This window comes from Hemicordylus capensis, chromosome 6 (genome assembly GCF_027244095.1).
Source record: "Hemicordylus capensis ecotype Gifberg chromosome 6, rHemCap1.1.pri, whole genome shotgun sequence".
Lineage (NCBI taxonomy): Eukaryota > Metazoa > Chordata > Lepidosauria > Squamata > Cordylidae > Hemicordylus > Hemicordylus capensis.
The window spans coordinates 70,245,994-70,263,067 of record NC_069662.1 but is presented as its reverse complement, the minus strand read 5'-3'; positions in this window follow the sequence as shown (position 1 = coordinate 70,263,067).

The following is a 17,074-nucleotide window of genomic DNA, read 5'->3' as shown; positions in this document are numbered from 1 at the left end:
ATCACCGGCCAGTCATCATAGAGAGACTTGCACAGATCCAAGCAACCACGCGTCCCCAGGCTGTTGAGTGCTCCCTCTTGCTCATGCATGCACCGGAGCAAGAGAAAAGTGGAGTTCCACCGGGTAGGAACATCCTGGGGGATTTGGTGTTCAGGCAGGCCCAGCTCGATCTGTCTGGCCTTGAGCTGGCGCCTTGCCTTTTCACTCCGGTGGAAGTGGCCCGCTACCTGGTGGCAACGCTCCACCAGGGCGGCCACGGGAGCAGCAGGATCCTGACCTAAACTACTAGAAGAGCCCCGAACACGCTGGTGCTCCTTGGCCTTCTTCGGCGCCTCCTTGAGGCCAAGTGCACCCTTCACTACGAGGTTCAAGGTGTGCGCAGCGCAAGCGATGTTCACACCGTAAACCCGCCTAGCAGCCTTGGTGATGTTGGCTGCATTGTCCGTCACCATGAAGCCTCGGCGGAGGGTTGGCTCCCCGGCCAGCCACGCCCCCACCTGCCGCTCCATGACGGCAGCCCACTCATCTGAAGTGTGGTCTGTGTCCATCGCCTCCACATGCAACACTGCCCAAGAAGGTGTGCATGCATGGGAGGAGCTGGATACAGCACCAGCAGCGCCAGATGTCCCCTCACCCCCATGCCCCCACCAATGGGCCGTCAGGGACATGAAGGCAGTGTGCAGCCCACTGCGGCTAGTCCAGATATCCGCAGTGAAATGCACACTGGTGTTTGGCCCAGCTGCACGCAGCTTGGCCAACACGGCCCCCCTGCACACACGGTACAGGGAGGGGACCACCCTCCTGCTGAAAGTGGTCCTTGAGGGGATCTTGTACTCCGGAGAAAGCAGCTGGAGCAGACGCCGGAAGCCGACATTGTCGACAATGGAGAACGGCTGGTCATCAAGAGCGATCATCTCACCAATGGCCCGAGTCACGAGATGAGGCTTTGGACGATCAGACCGCTTCCCAAGAGATTGCACCCACTGATGATCGGTCAGCTTTTCCTGCCCGTGGGCAGGAGCCGCTGGCCGCTTGCTGCTGCTGTCACTACTACTGCTTCTGCTACCAGGTGAGGCACCGGGCCTACTGCCAGTGCCAGCAGAGGTCTCCACACCTGGGTGCCGCCGACGCATGTGCGACCACAGCCCCGAGGTTGTGAAGTGCATAGGGTCCCTGCCTCTGCTGACCAGTGCCTTGCAGTGGGTGCACACAGCATGGGTGGGATCACCAGGGCTAAGCTCAAAGTGATCCCAGATCACACTGCCAGACTCCCCAGCGACACGAGATTGCTTTGTTGGTGGAACTTTTGCTGGTTCCTTCTCGGGCATACCACCACCGATGCCCTCAGCGCTGGCATGGGAAGGCCCAGGGGCAGGAGAAGATCTTCCCTCCTCCTGAGCCCCCTCAGATGCCAGACTGAGCCCCCCACCAACCCCCATAGTGACCGTTTGGGGGGTCCGCAAGGTGGATCTGGCTGGACTGCCAACCTCCTCCACCAGCACCACCTCCTCAGCTGCCACAGGAAGATCTTCTTCCCTGGCAATCTGGGAGGCCCCCCCCCGCGCAAATCCTGCCTGGCCGCAGGCCCTGGCATAGGGCCAGGCTGACCCGAGAAGAAGTCAAGCCTGCGCGCCGAAGCAGGGCCAGGGGTGACTTGGGGAGTAGGCCCCTCTTGCCGCCCCCTGCCACGACCAGCTGTAGGGAAGACAAGCCTCCCACTTACTTGCGCCCTCCCTTTTCCTGCTGTCCTCCCAACCATTGCTTTTTAAAACTTTTTTTAAAATTTCAAAATGTGAAGAAGGGGTAGTTGTCTCAGGGGGCAGCAGGTATACTAGAGGGCCAGAAAAACAGTGGATGTGCTGCGGCGCCAGTGACTTTACAATGCCTCCTTGCTTAAGGCTTGTTGTTGTTGGCACAAATGCTGTTGCTGCAAGATCCCAGTCAGAAGTTGCCGTGCAATGAATGTATCACGACACAGTCAGTCACAGAGGGACTGGGAGACAGTGGGAGTTACTTGATGCGCGATACAACAGAAGCAGGCTGTGCAACAAAAAAATATAAAAATTAAAAATTAAAATATTAGCTCAGCTGCTGTGCAGTGCACAGGTGCAGGAGGAGTTATTTAAGGCTGGAGCCTTGCGCACACAGTGTGCAGTGCACTTAGTCAGTAGAAGTGAAAGTAAGTTTAGTTATATTATCTTTCTCTGACTGTTGGTCACTTTGAATGGAATGGACTGGAGAATTTATTTGTTGCAAGTAACTTGTGTTGTTGTTACTAATGTATCGAACGCACTCCACCACAGGGGAAAGTTACTCTCTCTGTGGTCTGAAAGTAACACACAGTTACAAAAATGTTTCAAAAAATTATCTCTGTGTCAATTTCACAAGCAAACAAGATGGAAAAGTAACTGTGGGCAGATTAGGCCCGATGGAAAAGTAACTGTGGGCAGATTAGGCCCTTAAAAAATATTTCTGCAAAATACACGAAAGCAGCAACAGAAATATAAAGTTGCAGCACTACTAGGCCAGGCCACTCTTACAGTCTACTGCTACTCTACAGTTGAACCTCCTCCTAATAGCTAGCTACCGGGGAAGGCTACACACAAACCCTAGTTATTTAAAACCCTATTTATTTAAAACACTATTTATTTAAAACCCAATCTTACAACTATCACAACACTTTAAAACCCTATTTATTTAAAACACTATTTATTTAAAACCCAATCTTACAACTATCACACAACACTTATAGAGAAAAGTGAAAACCCCAAAAACCTAAAAACAGGGAAAAATTAATAAACCCCAAATGCACAGTTAAAGGAACGGAACACTACAGATTAGAATGCCGTGTGTGACGTGCGTGTGTCTGTGTGTTGTGTGTGTGTGTAAAATATAAATGGCTGGGCCAATCTCACTCAGGTGTAGTCTTCTCCAACGCCGGGTCTCTGGCGTCCACCTCTGAGGGTCTGGTCTGGTGGTCACACAGGCGGGCCTGGAGTGCAGGCAGGCAGGCAGGCAGGCAGGCAGGGACAGGCAGCAGTGACTCTCCACAGAAAAAAATTGCCAAAAAAGTGGTTTGGCAAAAAATAGGGTGGGGGGATTCAAAAGGAGGAAAAAACCCCTCCTTTCCCACCAAGGGCTGCAGGCTGGCAATGCTTGCAGCCAGTCAGATTTTTTTTTTAAAAAAATCTAAAATCTATTCCTCTTCTCTTCACAAAAAAGGATTTTAAAAAATGAGAAGAGGTTTGCTTTGCAAGGAAGAGGTTTCCTTTCCTTAAAAAAAATCTCCCCCTCTTCTAGCCCCAACAAGGATTAAAAAATGAGCAGAGGGTTTGCCTCTGCAAGGCAAAGGTTTCTTTAAAAAAAAAAAATCTCACCCTCTTTTAATCGAAAAATGGATTAAAAATTGAAAAGCGGTTTGCCCCTGAAAGGAAAAGGTTTCCTTAAAAAAAAAAAAAAAAATTCTCCCCCTCTTCTAGCCCCAACAAGGATTTAAAAATGAGCAGTGGGAAACCTCTGCAAGGCAGAGGTTTCTTTAAAAAAAATTTCCACCCTCTTCTCTCTTTATTTAAAAAATTGCTTAAATAAAGCAGAAAACCAGCCAACAAGGCAGAGCACTGGCATAAATGCAGAAAAACAGCACCCACAAAAATCCAAAACCAAAATGGAGGCAAGACTTACTAAGCAAGGCAGTAGATCTCTCTCTTGTGTCTCTTCTCCCACGCAAGGCAGCAGAAAGGAAGAAAATGGCTACTGGTGGCCACTTAAATACCCTCCTGCAAAGCCCTCCAAAAATCACCCCAACCCTTGACCCTACCTCCACCTGTACCTGGCCAATGGGATGGTGTGATTTACTATCCAAACCTTATTTGGTCATTTTCCTCTGCAGGTAGGAACTTTTATTTTCAATGGAGGTGAATGGGGAAAAATTTTTGCATTGAAGTCAATGGAGAAAAAAAGGCGGGAAATTCAAAGAGCTGTCAGAATGAAAATGGAGGGGGAAGAAGAAGGCAATTCTGCAGCCCCAAAATGGAGGCTGCAGACATGCCCACGGAGGTCCGAATCACCCGAATTTTTTTTCACGAAATCGGGGTGATTCGGATCGGGCACAGAAAATTTCGGGGGTCCTCAGGGGTGATTCGGATCTGCACCGAATCACCCGAAATTCGTTGTTTCGGGCACAGAACGATCTGTGCCCGAAACGAAATGCACATCCCTAACGGCAACCCTACTGTGCAGCCTCCCCAAAGTTCTGCAAAGGTTGCCTGGTTTCTCTGTGCTGGTCAGGATAGGGGGTGCCAGAGAGCCTAAGCGACACACGGAGCAGCAGCACCAGCTCCATCGGTTGTCATTCCAGGCAGGGCAAGGCAGGACATCTTGATGTGGCAGAGTATTCGGGGTCATGCTGCTCTCACTCTGTGCAGGAGGCTGGCCACCTCAGAAACAAGACAAGAGCCCTGGTTTGTACACTTCTTCCTGTGCAGGCACAATGCAAGTCGTGCTGCTCTAGGTGCATAGGCAGAACTGGGGGGGGGGCAGGCAGGGCAGATGCCCTGGGCGCCACTGAGGTGGGGGCGCCACACCAGTTCCTGCCACCCCCACCCCATTGCCCCCCTGCCCAGCCCCAGGGCCGCCCAGCCACTTGCCTCCAGCTCCGGCCTAGGATCGGCAGGGCCTGCAAACTGCAGAGCTCTTCTCTCCCCGCCTCTCAGCTGATCGGCCGGTGGGCGGGGCTTCCAGAGAGTCCTCCCAGTAGCCCTCCCTGAAGCCTGAACTGGGCAGGCCCCAAGCAAGGAAGGAAGGAAGGAAGGAAGGAAGGAGGAAGCAGGCAGAGCTCTCCAAAGCAGCAGCAGCAGCAGCAGCAGCAGCCCCCCTGCCCAGACCATCCAGAACAGCTATTGCTAGGTAGGCTGTGAATTCCTTTTTGGGGTCCCCCCACCCCTATAGGAATCTGCTTGCCATAGGGCTATTTGATATGGGGGTGGGTGGGGCGAGACTGAGAAGTCTCTGAATATTTAATTGAAAACAGACTGGAAAATGTGCTGGCTTTAAAAACAAAAACTATCTAAAAAGGCCTATAAGTGGCTTGTTTCAGGGCAGAAAATTACAAAAACTTCTGGAACAAGTATATTTTATTTATTTTCATTCAACCATTCATAAATGCACTTATGTTCAAGTTGTTTTGCAACCCAGAAGGTCTGAGTGAGAACTGTGAAGCATGTGCTTTTATTTTATTTATTTTATTTTTCTTGTGTGTGAACTGCTCCCCATAAACTTGCAGGGACTTCAGGGTAAATCTGGCCAACATGTGAATGCAGCACCTCTATTCCAGAGGAGATATGTGTTAAAGGGCTTTAAAAGCCTTCTGTGAAAAACCTCCTGAAATCAAACTTTTCTGAATTTGTTCAGAATTCTGAGAAAACAAACATTGGCTCACCCTGCAGGGTTGAAAGTCTCCTTTGCTAATCTGCAGTGAGGGGGCCATTTTAATCATTAGCCTTGCTAGTGTGTTCTAGGCATTAAAAGTAGCACAAATATCTAGTACTCGATGTATATCACTATATACTGTGAAGTGTGCATGTGTGTATTCAGTGAAATGTATTTCCAGGCAGCATACGTATTTTGAAAGATCCGACTTAAATCCTTGGGGGCCTGTGGTGTGTGGAGGCCCTGGACTTTGAGGGGCTGGGGGCCCATTTTGAAATCTCATCTTGGCCCATTCCAACCTTGCTATGCCTCTGAATGGCTCATGTTTTCAGGTTTGGATCAGCAAACATATCTAGATGGTACAGTGTTCCTTTTAACAGGGATTTCCAGATATTGTTGACTACAAGTCCCATCATTCCTGTTTGGACAGGGGCGCAATTTCAGTGCTTGCCCTAGGTGCCATTTTCCCTGGTTAGGCCTCAGGGCCTGGGGGTGGGGTGTGTGTGGAAATTCTCTCTCACCACCTCCTCAGTGAAAGTACACACTCCAGAGCTGCCTGGCTACCAACTTTCTAGCCTGCTGCTACCAGTCTGTGTGGACTAAAGTTAGAAGGATGGATTGGACCAATGGGCTGACTCGGGAAAAGGCAGCTTAGTAGAAGGTTGCTAGATCTCTTGTATGCCTTTTCTTCTGTCTTCAGCACAGACAAGTGAGAGCATCAGAGCCCAGGGCAAGAGGGAAGGGGGGAGCTGGCAGGCTCAGGGCAATACACATGCCTCAGGCAAAGAATCTACATTTCCTCTGGCTCTGCTGGCTTTAAACAAAGATCCGCAGCTCTTTTCCTGTTGCACCCTGCTGGCTTTTCTGGTTTCTTTTTGTTTCTGGCTTCTAGCTAAGCTCAGTCTCTGACTAGTTTTACAATATGTGTTTAAACAAATGAGCACATGCAAAGTGCATCTCTCTCTCTCTCTCTCTCTCTCTCTCTCTCTCTCTCTCTCTCTCTCTCAAATCCCTTGGGAGAAGGTAGAAACATCCTTAATTGAACAGAGAGAGACAACAACAGACCTTCTTTGGAGAAAAAGTACTGAAGAAGAGTCTCCCTGTCTCTGGCCAGCAGCTCCACTCCCCAGTCTCCAGCAGCAGTCTCCGTCTCCAGCAGGTCTCCTCCTCCTCCTCCTCCTCCTCCTCCTCCTTCTCTCGCTTCCTGCCGGCTGCCTGCTTGGGCACCCCAATGTGATCACACCAGGCAGGCAGAGCGGTGTGGGCAGTCGCACGCACCCCCAACTGACTGAGTGGCTGTGAGAGAGAAGGGGAGGCAGAGCAGAGCAGCCCCCGTGTGCGTCCCAAACACCTCACCAGGCCAGGCAGGCTCAGCCAAAAGCCCAAGCGGTGGCTGCTGCTGCTGCTGCTGCTGCTGAGCGAGGGGAGAGCAGGCTGCTCTTGCCGCTCCGCTCACCTCGATCCCCCCCCCCCCCGCCCCAGGTGTTTGTTTATGCAGATTTACACACACACATATACCCCACGGAGAGAGGAGAGAGAGAGAAAAATAAAATAAAACAAAGGTAGTACCACAAAGTCATTACAGACAAAGTTGGAAAGGGAAATCTCATTTGTCTCTTTTCCCCTTCTGACCAAAGGAACCCCCCCCCCACCTGCACACAATCTTCTTCTCTCGTGATCATCCTACTGCCACAACCTCTGAGGGAAGGGGCCAAGGGGGGAAGAATCACATGCTGTGGTGCAGGGCTAGGGTTACCTAGTCATTTATGATCCCAAATTCCCCCCCCCCCCGCGAAGTTTATGTTAGCCATGGGTGTGCTTGGCGAAAGAAGGGTCTCATTTCTCCCCCCCCCTGCACCTGCTCACCCACGTCTCCCTGTAGAAGCACCTTGAGAACTGCTCCTGCTGAGAGGTGGCCGCCTCCCTCCGCTCCAAATCTGCTTTTTGAGCCTCTCTGCACTGCAGGGTAGGGCGCGTGCGAGACATACACACAAACACACGAGAGAGAGAGAGATTTGAGCAGAGGAGCAGTTTACTTTGTCTGGAGAGAGAGAGAGAGAGTGTGTGTGTGTGTATGCGGTTAATGCAAGAAGGCAGCCAGCCAGCAGGACAGGCAGACGCTGTGTGGCCTGCTGCGCAACAAACAGCAGCACACAAACTACGGAACAGCAGCATGAAAACACCCAGCAGTTGCTGCTGCGAGTCTCCCTGCCACGTGGAACCGGCTTGGTGCGGGCGGCCCAGACAGCTCTCGGGCCCGGCCTGCGCTCTCCACCATCCAATGGGAGCACCCACCCGCCGCCCCCATCCCACGCTGCCCAGAGATCTCGTGTGAGTGTGCTGCTGCTTCAGCCTGTGCAAGTGAGTGGGGGGGTGCGGGTGCCACTGGTCCGCTCGCCAGCCACCTGGGATCCGGAGACACCGGGACCCCCCGGCGGCGCCCGCTGGTTGAATCTTGTGATGGTGGGGCATGGAAATTGCGCCCCCTTCAGGTGGCTCCCAGAGCACGTTCCCTGGCTGCCCCACGCTGGATCCTACTCTGCCCTCCGCTCCGGAACAATCTGGCTGAGTTAGGAGCAGATTTTCTGATTGCTGCTCTGGATATCAGCCTGTAATAAATTTAAGGTGGCGATGATGATGATGATGATGATGGTGATGAACAACTTTGTTAGCTATCCCATAACAAATTGTTGTCTGGGCGCCTCACAACATGAAATGAAAACATATAACACATTAAATCATAAGAAACCAAAAGGGGCAGGGGTGTGGGTGGGGAGAGGAAATACAAAATGCAATACAAAGACATTTTAAAACTCTTTTAAAATCAGTTTTAAAAAATCAAATTTGAAAATCAAAATTTTAAAAGTCCGACAGAACAAAAAGGTCTTTAGGTGGCATCTAAAAGAACAAAGTGAGGAAGCCAGGCGAAGCTCACTTGGGAAGTTATTCCATAAATGGGGTGTCACCAGCCAAAAGGCCCTCTCCCTAGTAGCCACCCACTTCACCTCCTTTGGCAAGGGCACTCAGAGGAGGGCCTCTGAAGAAGAACTTAAGGTCCTGGTTGGGACATATGGAGCAAGGCACTTTGAACTTTGGGGCCGAAGTCCAGGGCCTCCACCGGTGTTCTCTCTAACAGGGATTCCCAGATGTTGTTGACCACAGCTCCCAGAATCCCCAGCCAAAGGCCATTGCAGCCAAAGGCTATTGCTGGGAGTTGTAGTGAACAGTATCCGGAAATCCCTGCTAGAGGCAACACTGGCCTCCACACCCCTGGGGGGTCCCAAATCCTTTTTAGTTTGTTTTGGGTGGTGTGGTCTCCACTGGCCCTCAATGGAAACGCACTCAAGTATAACTGTGACCTGTTTCAGGTGCTTTAGAGACAGAGGGGGGAGTGTGGGGGAGATATGTGGGAGGGAATATGTTAAGTTGTGTGTTGAAACATTTCTGCTAGTGCATATCTACATAAGTATATCTGTTTTATATTCTTACATTCTTGTGAGTTCAGTTGCTGTTTCTGCCCTCAAGAACCCACGTATTAAAAATATTGTGTGTGTGTGTATATGTGTAGGGGGGATGATGCTTAAGTTGCAGGGTGGGGGTGAGGGGTGGGGTGCTCCAGAAACCTTTAGGTCCAGGCTCCAAAATTACCTAGGTGCATCTTTGCCTCTGATAGAGCACAGACTGTTTGGAGTAAAGGTGTATCTGGTTGGTTTGTGTAGTGCTGTAAGCAAATGTGCTCAGGCTGGCCTAGATGCGGCAGATTCTCTTTAATGTCTGTTTTCATTCTGTCAGGTCCACAACACCACCCCTGTTGGCACCTCCATCTGCACCTCCATCCACACCTCCATCTGCACCTCCATCCGTACATCAGTCTGCACTTCCACCTGTACCTCCATCCGTACATCGGTCCATACCTCCATCCGTACAGCAGTCCGTACCTCCATCTGCACCTCCGTCCGTACATCGGTCCGTACTTCCATCCGTACATCTGTCTGTACCTCCATCTGCACCACCACCTGCACCTGCCTCTGTACATGGGGTAAGTAAATGTAGAGTAATCTGGGCCTGCTTCTTCCTTTCATTAACCTCATCATATTAGAGCTGGTCTGTAAGACAGCCTAGTACAAAGTACGATTGTCAGATACATTTTTATAAAGGCAGCTAATTTGCACATCCTTTTACTCATGCAAGTTGACTCTACCCTACATGAACCATCCACTCCCCCTTTGAGCAGACTTAATATGCTCTGCATGCATTGCAATATACTTAGGCTTAAAACAATCACAAATGAATCAGTTCCCACTAAGACATAGTCAGAAAAGAAATGGAATCTCTGCTTGTTAAAGGTGGGCCAGAGAAAGTTGTTTTAAGTACTTCACCCACTCCCAGTCTCTGTCTGGGGCGTAGGAAGGGTGACAGCAACCCTGGACAGGCAGGTGCCTGCCCTTTTCCTGCCAATGCTGCCAGGCCTGCCCCCCCGCCGCCCAACGAGGTCTCCTCTGCCAGCACCGGGTCTCCCTACACACATACTGCTACTGCCGCTGCCTCCTCCTCTGATGGCAGGCTTGTCCCCGGCTCTGCTGTCCCCTGCTGGCCATACCCCTTCCCCCCTGTGTCAGGACACCAATGCAGGAGGCGTTTCTGGGGCTGAGCAGCATGTGTGGCGCATCCAACTGGAGAGTGCATTCTCTGTTGGCCCAGCTGGGGGCTTCTTTGCCCTGCTTGCCAGGGAGAGGAAGGAAGAACCCTACTGGGCCGGCGCAGAAAGCACTCGCCGACTGAACGGGCCATGCAGACACGTAATCAGTTTGGGGCAGGCAGGGCACGTGCCCTAGGCGCCAGTTGCAGGGGGGCGCCAAGTGCTTGCCATGCCCCGCACCCAACCACAACAGTTGTGTGTGTTTTTTGCAGGGTTGGTTTGTTTGTTTTGGAAAATCCCCCCTGCTGGGTGCCTACTGCCACCCCCACTCACGCAGCCGCACAGGTCGCACAACAGAGATCTGAGTCCCGGCGGAGAGCCTGCTCCCCCGCCCCTACCCGCCCCCCCCCCCCGAGCACTGACTTTCCGATTATTTTTAGGGAGCGTTTGCTGCCTGAAAGCGTCTATTCCACAGAGGAAGAGAAAGGGAAAATAGATGCTTTCAGGCAGCAAGCCTGCCCTGAAATGAGACTGAAGAGCTCGCTTCAGCTCTTTAGAGCTCGAGGCCACACTCCTTTGCATGTGATGTCATCATGTGATACATCACATGCAAAAGGGCATGGCCTAGAGCTCTAAAGAGCCGGAGGGAGTTCTTCAGTCTCATTTCAGGGTAGGCTTGCTGCGTGAAAGCACCTCTTCACTCCAAGGTGTGCTCCTTATTCAGTAAACAAAATTTTGCAGGCAAACCCTCTCCCCATCCAGCTCAAATCCTATCTTCCTTTCTTTGGGTGGGCTTTTCTCTGTGCTCTGTTGTTGGAAGAGATTAGAGGGGAGGGGGGCAGAAGAGGGTAGGTACTTAGCTGTGCTGGTTTGCCCTTCAAGCAGCTCATGGGTAATAGTTGTGCTGTCTGCTTTTGTGGAATAGGGATTTGCAAAAATAAATAGCTTTGAATAATTTGGTGAAGGCATAACTCTTATGCCAGTAGTGGTCATGGTTCATCTTTAGTGATGTATTATAAAACTGTATTGAGTTGTTTGCACTGGGTTTTATGTTGTGTGTGTCCAGACAGTCAACAGTTGATGGTGACATGCTAGAGGACTTTTTTCATCTTCATTCCACAGATTAGCTGTAGAAGCTGTCTCAGGGCTAAGATGTGCCTTCTACAACAGACACATGTAATACTCTCTTGGGTGTGGATGGTTGTGATTCGAATTACACATGGCCACTGGCAGTTGCGAGTTTCAGCAGAGAAATGGGTGGAATGTTTTTTACCTCTGGCTGCTTTTTTCTCACATGGATGGAAAAGGAGCCTTGAGAGGGCAACATTAAGGAGGAAAAAAATAACTGCTGGAGGGAAATATCATGATCCTTTGCTTTTTGTCCCTTTGCTCAGACGTATAGTTTTTCACCAGCTGATTTTAATTAAAAAAGAAAAACAGTTGAGGTGACTGGTACCTGCATCTATTGCATAATGTTGATTTGGCTCACTGTTCCACTGTAGTGCTGTTAGTGCAACTAACCCTTCTCAGCGTGCAACTGTTGACACTTATAGATGCTCTGCAACGCTTTCTTTTTTCCTTTTGGATTGTAGCACTGTGTTCTGCTTCCTCCTGTTGTGGTCCAGGCCTGATTTATATACTGAATATGCTCATTAGCTAGCATACAAAATGAGGCCTGTCTCATAGTGTCACCAAGTGACCAAGTTCTTTTATAAAGTGACCATGTAGGATCTGGACGCAAGGAAGAAAGGAGATCAAACCAAACCTAAATGATTCAATGGGCTTTATTGAGTACAAAAGAATAACAACATCAATCTAACTGAGCAGAAAGCAGAACATTCTATCAATATTACTAACAGTATTTCAACCCTAACCAGCAACAATATTCACCCAGTGTTCCTAACTAACATATGTGTGTGTATCAAATCTTCCTAGAGCCTAATACAACTCTGATACAGATGGAAAAAGGTGGGGGGGGGGGGAGGTAAGGAAGGCTGAGGACTGGCATGGTTTGGGGAGATCAGGAATTAGTAGAGGGACGAGGGGAAAGGAGAAGAAGGGGAAAGGATGGAGGGATCCAAGGCTTGTAGAGGCAGCATATTACCAGGATCAGAGGCTTGAGAGCAGTGGATCTTTCAGCTGAAGGAGAGAAGCTGTTGGCTGGAGACAAGAACTTTTGGATCAAGCATGCAGTTTGCTCAGAGCATGGCTGAGAGTCAGAGCACCATGGCTGGGGAAGTCTTGACTTCTCATTGCGCAGTGGAAGTCACAGACAGTTCCTGCCCATAGACAGAGTTCCTGCCTCTAGCCCCGCGGCTTGGGCAGCAAACCCTTGGATTGCTCATGAGCAGATCTTGCTTGTAGGCACAAGATTGTGTGTAGGCACAAGACTGCCTGTAGGCAAAAGACTTCTAGTTCTCTATCCTGTAAGACTGTTCTTTATAGTGGTATTTTCCTTTGATCTCTCATAGAGTATATTCAAATCTCCTCATCTTTCCCTGGGTCCCCAAAATGGTGACAACTTGCTGTTACCTTCTGGATATCATCTTTTAATTATTCAGCCAGTCCAGAGAGATCTCAAGCTCATCTTCTGTTAGCTGCTATCTTGAGGAGGGGACATTTCCCAAAGGAAATCTGCATCTCTGAGTTGCAAATGGGCCCCTTCTCTTGTCCCAGATTTGCTAGCCTGATCCCAAAAGGTGTTAAAGGTCAGGAGTTAGTGAGAGAATTAGTTCTATTTGTGTGAGACAGCAATGACATTATTTCTTGTGTACCTCTAGCTAGTGTGTCATTCTAACTAGAGAATATTCCTTAAAGTACATAAAAAGGGGTACATGTGTGAGACGAGTTAATCAATACATTTGACTGAGGCAGAAGCATCCTGTCAGTGAGGAAAAGGGATAATTTCAGCAGTGTGAGACTGGTCATTAAGCCTGACCCATTGAGTCTCTTGTGAGTTCCACAAACACTGATAACCAATGCTAGATTACCCCTGCCTTTACAAATCATTTACCGGGCAGTCATGAAATCTGGGCATCATGTTCACCTCAAGTTCAGGCATTTAATTGAACTCTTAATATAAAATGAAATCAGACACAGGCCTGAATTCCATAGACTTCTGGGTTGGTACCTCTGAGTCTAAGGTTGGGGTACATGTGCCCCAACACTCCAGGGGGTGTTGAGTGGGTAGTTTACCACTCCACCAGATCTATGAGGCAATTAGAAAGGACTAAGGCTTCTCCTACAAGGTAAAACCATGAGGGGGGGCAGGGGCGTAAGAAGGCTGGAGTGGGCCCAGAGACAAAATTTTAAAATGGGCCCCTCACTGACACACACACACACACACACACACACACACACACACACACACACACACACACTTCACAATAGATAGTCATGTGACTTGCCTCTGGGGCACCCCTCGAGGCGTGGGGGCCCCCAGGCAGCTGCCTACCCTTGCCTAATATTAGTTACACCCCTGAGGGGGGCATATGGACTACAGATGGCTTTCTGGGGTTCTGCACCTTGTCTGCAACTTCATTCCTTTATGTGCTTTATTAAGGCAGGCCCCATTCCATCAAGGAGGGGAGGCTTATTCAGTAATTGGCAATAGCCTGTGGTGGTGCATGTTTATGAAAATAAATGCAAAATCAAAATATGGTTAAGTTGAGAAGAATACATATATTTAAATATAAAGGTCATAAAAAGGAAATATGCTGGAAGCTAACGTTAGCATTTTTAGTTTGTTAAAAATGGAATTTGTGATTTAAGTCTTGTCTTTGAAAAGAGTTGACTATTAAAATGTGCAGTAAATCATGTGTAATTGAAAAAGGGTTGTAATTGTAAACGTAAATGGAAAAGGTTGTTCTACATCTGAAAGTTGAAGACACTTTCTAGAATTTACAATAAGTTTTTCATTTACTGCCAGGCATGCAGACCAATGTAGAAACAGACTTGTATTAAGGTGCATAAACAATGCAGTCACCAAAAGAAACCTGAAAAAGCTTAATATGCAGAGACTGCTTCTATGAGGCGGATGAATACAGGTGTAATTGATGGATTTGTTTGTGACTTTTCCTTAGAGCTAGCATAGTGTAGTGGTTAGAGTGCTGGACTAGGCCTGGGAAGACCGGAGTTTGAATCCTCATTCAACCATGAATCTCACTGGGTGACTTTGGGCCGGTCATGTATCTCTCAGCCTAACCTACCTCACACGGCTGTTGTGAGGATAAAAAAAACCCATGTACACCACTCTGAGCTCCTTGGAAGAAGAGCGGGATATAAGTGTAAATATAAATTTAAAAAATGGGCACATGGATAAACAAATTCTCCCTTCCTATGCTGTTTGCTCTGATTGATAGGAAGGGGAAAGGAGGGGACAGTTGGATTAACATTCCAGAATTGTTCCTAAGTGTACCCCTTATGAATCAATGTATTAGTTTCTCTCTCTTCCTTGCCCTAGCCTTACAGCAATAGCCCTGCCTGCTCATTTGGTGTATCTTACTCTGAAGATGGAGTGGGGTTTTTGTTTGTTTTTATTGCGTGTTGTAGCTGTATGTGCATGTAGGCTGACTTGTGTTTTGGAGGAGGCACTGAGGCTGTAAGGCCCCACTCCGAATGCAGGTGTGCGCACACTGCCTTGAGAGTGGTTAGAGTGCTGGACCAGGACTGGGGAGACCCGAGTTCAAGTCCCCATTCAGCCATGAGACGTGCTCGGTGACTCTGGGCCAGTCACTTCTCTCTCAGCCTAACCTACTCCACAGGGTTGCTGTGAGGAGAAACTGAAGTATGTACACTGCTCTGGGCTCTTTGGAGGAAGAGCGGGATAGGAAAAACGTGAATGCTGCTGCTTGGTGGCAGATAGCAGCTGGCGGGGGGGGGAGGGCAGGGGGGTTGCTAATACACACTGCTGGATTTGGAATGCAATGAACATGCTGATCAGGGAATGTAAGGACTCCATCCAGTCTCCAATCCCTCTCTGAATAGCTGATAGGTGTGGTGATTCCTGCTTTCTGAAGAAGGCTGTATCTGTGCTGCCTCAGCACTTTGCATCAGTGAAAGCATGTAAGGTGCAGTTTTAATTTTTAGTGCCATCATTTGTTAATTAAAAGATGAACAAGTTTGACTTTTATTTTTGAGGTGATATTCTGGTGAAGTTATCTGAAAGATGAGTGTCAGATATTTGGGGGGTGGGGGGGCGCAATTTCAGTGCTTGCCCTAGGCGCTATTTGCCCTAGCTACGCCTTTGGAGCCATGTCACAACAGGGAAGGAGACAGGTGCAGCATCAGGTAGCAGTTGGGGGGGGGGGAGGCTGCACCCGAGTGGGGCCCACGGCCGAGTGGCAGTCCCCCCTACTCCATTTCATCCCTACACACCTGGTCTCTGTGATGGGATTCTCAAACAAAATTTGTGGGGTGGAATCCAGAGCTGCATTTCTAGCACCTGAACAGCCTTCCGTTTTTCAGACCTGAGGACCAGATCTAGGAAGGGATCTGAAGAAGACATCTGCTTTTGCAAAACATTTTTCTGACATGTCTTTAGTTATGAAGGGAAACAGGAGTGCACACAGCTCCCAAACCTGGGTAGGACCCGTCTCCTACTCTCATTAGAATTGTATAAACCAGCCCACTATGAGGAATTATGGTTTTGCAACCATTTCAGTCCGTAGGAGACCAGGTTTAGAGCGGGAATGCTGCAAGACACCTTGTCTGTGTACCTGCAATCCTGTCAAAGATCTGTGAGAGCCAGAACTGGGCTGTGCTGGCAAACCACAAAGCAAGGTTTGAAGGTTATGGAAAAGCAATTGTGAAAACCAGTCCACAGTTTCTAGTTTGCCATTGTAATGGCAACAAAGAAATGTCTCCCAGATTCACTGGGGGAAACCCAATTTACTGAGTGCATTTTAATTTAATGATTTTATCTACTTCATATTTTCAGAAGTTCGGGTGCAGGAAGCGAGGGGGGAGAAAGAGAAGCTGGAAGAAGCGCAACTGAGCGGGGAGGAAGGTGATCTGCAAAAGACCAACCTTTGCTATTTTTGTAAATTATTATTATTATTATTGCTGCTATTGTTATTGTTACTGTTGTTATTATTATTATAATTATAATTAAAAAACACATACTTCTGAAAGACACACCTCTTCTTCTCCTCCATGGTCTCTGCAGCAAGAGTTCTGCTTATGTACGGAACAACACTTGGAAGCTTCCGAGGTTTTGTAGGGCATTCTGGTTCCTGCTCTGAAATGGGGAGACCTGTGCACCGTGCGTGCCTCTAGGGCAGGAAGAATACTCCTGTCCCTCAGTTACTTGACAATCATAACTCTAGCAGCATAACTCTAGCAGCAGCAGGGGCAGATCCGCCTGAGGACTTGCTCACCCACCATTCGCTGCCTCTGCTGCAGGCCCCCACCCGCCACTGGCCTTTGTGACCTCTGCTCACTGCCACTGTTAAGGCTTGCTGGCTTCTCTTTGCCAGCTGCAACACAGTATAATAATGTCACTGCCCAGCACCTGTTATGCCTGAGATGGGCTCATACCAGAGTGATATCATGTTACAGCCAGCGAAGGAAAGGAAAGTGGCTGCGACTGTAGTGGTGAGCAGAGGCCAGTGGCAGGTGGGCGGGCTGTGGTGGCAGTGATCGTGGCCACGGGGAACCCCCTCTGACTCCACTACAAAGGAGAATTACAAGACGCTAACACCAGCTGGAGAAGGAGCAAACGTCTCCTTAATAGGGCTGATGGATCCTGAACCCGCTTTGCACGGTGCCAGCTAGACTCCAACGCCAGCCGGCCGGACCGGCTGCTGACACTTCCCATCCAAGCCTCCGAAAGGCACTATGAGATGTGGGGGCGGTGCTGGCAACCCTCCCTCTGTGCGGGGTGCCTTTACAAAAGGCTTGGTAAGGCTCTGATTGGGAGCTTCCCATCCCAACTTTGCAAAGCCGTTTGCAAAGGTGTGATATGGTGGGGGCTGCCAATCCTCCCTCCTCAGGGGGAGTCTTTGCAGA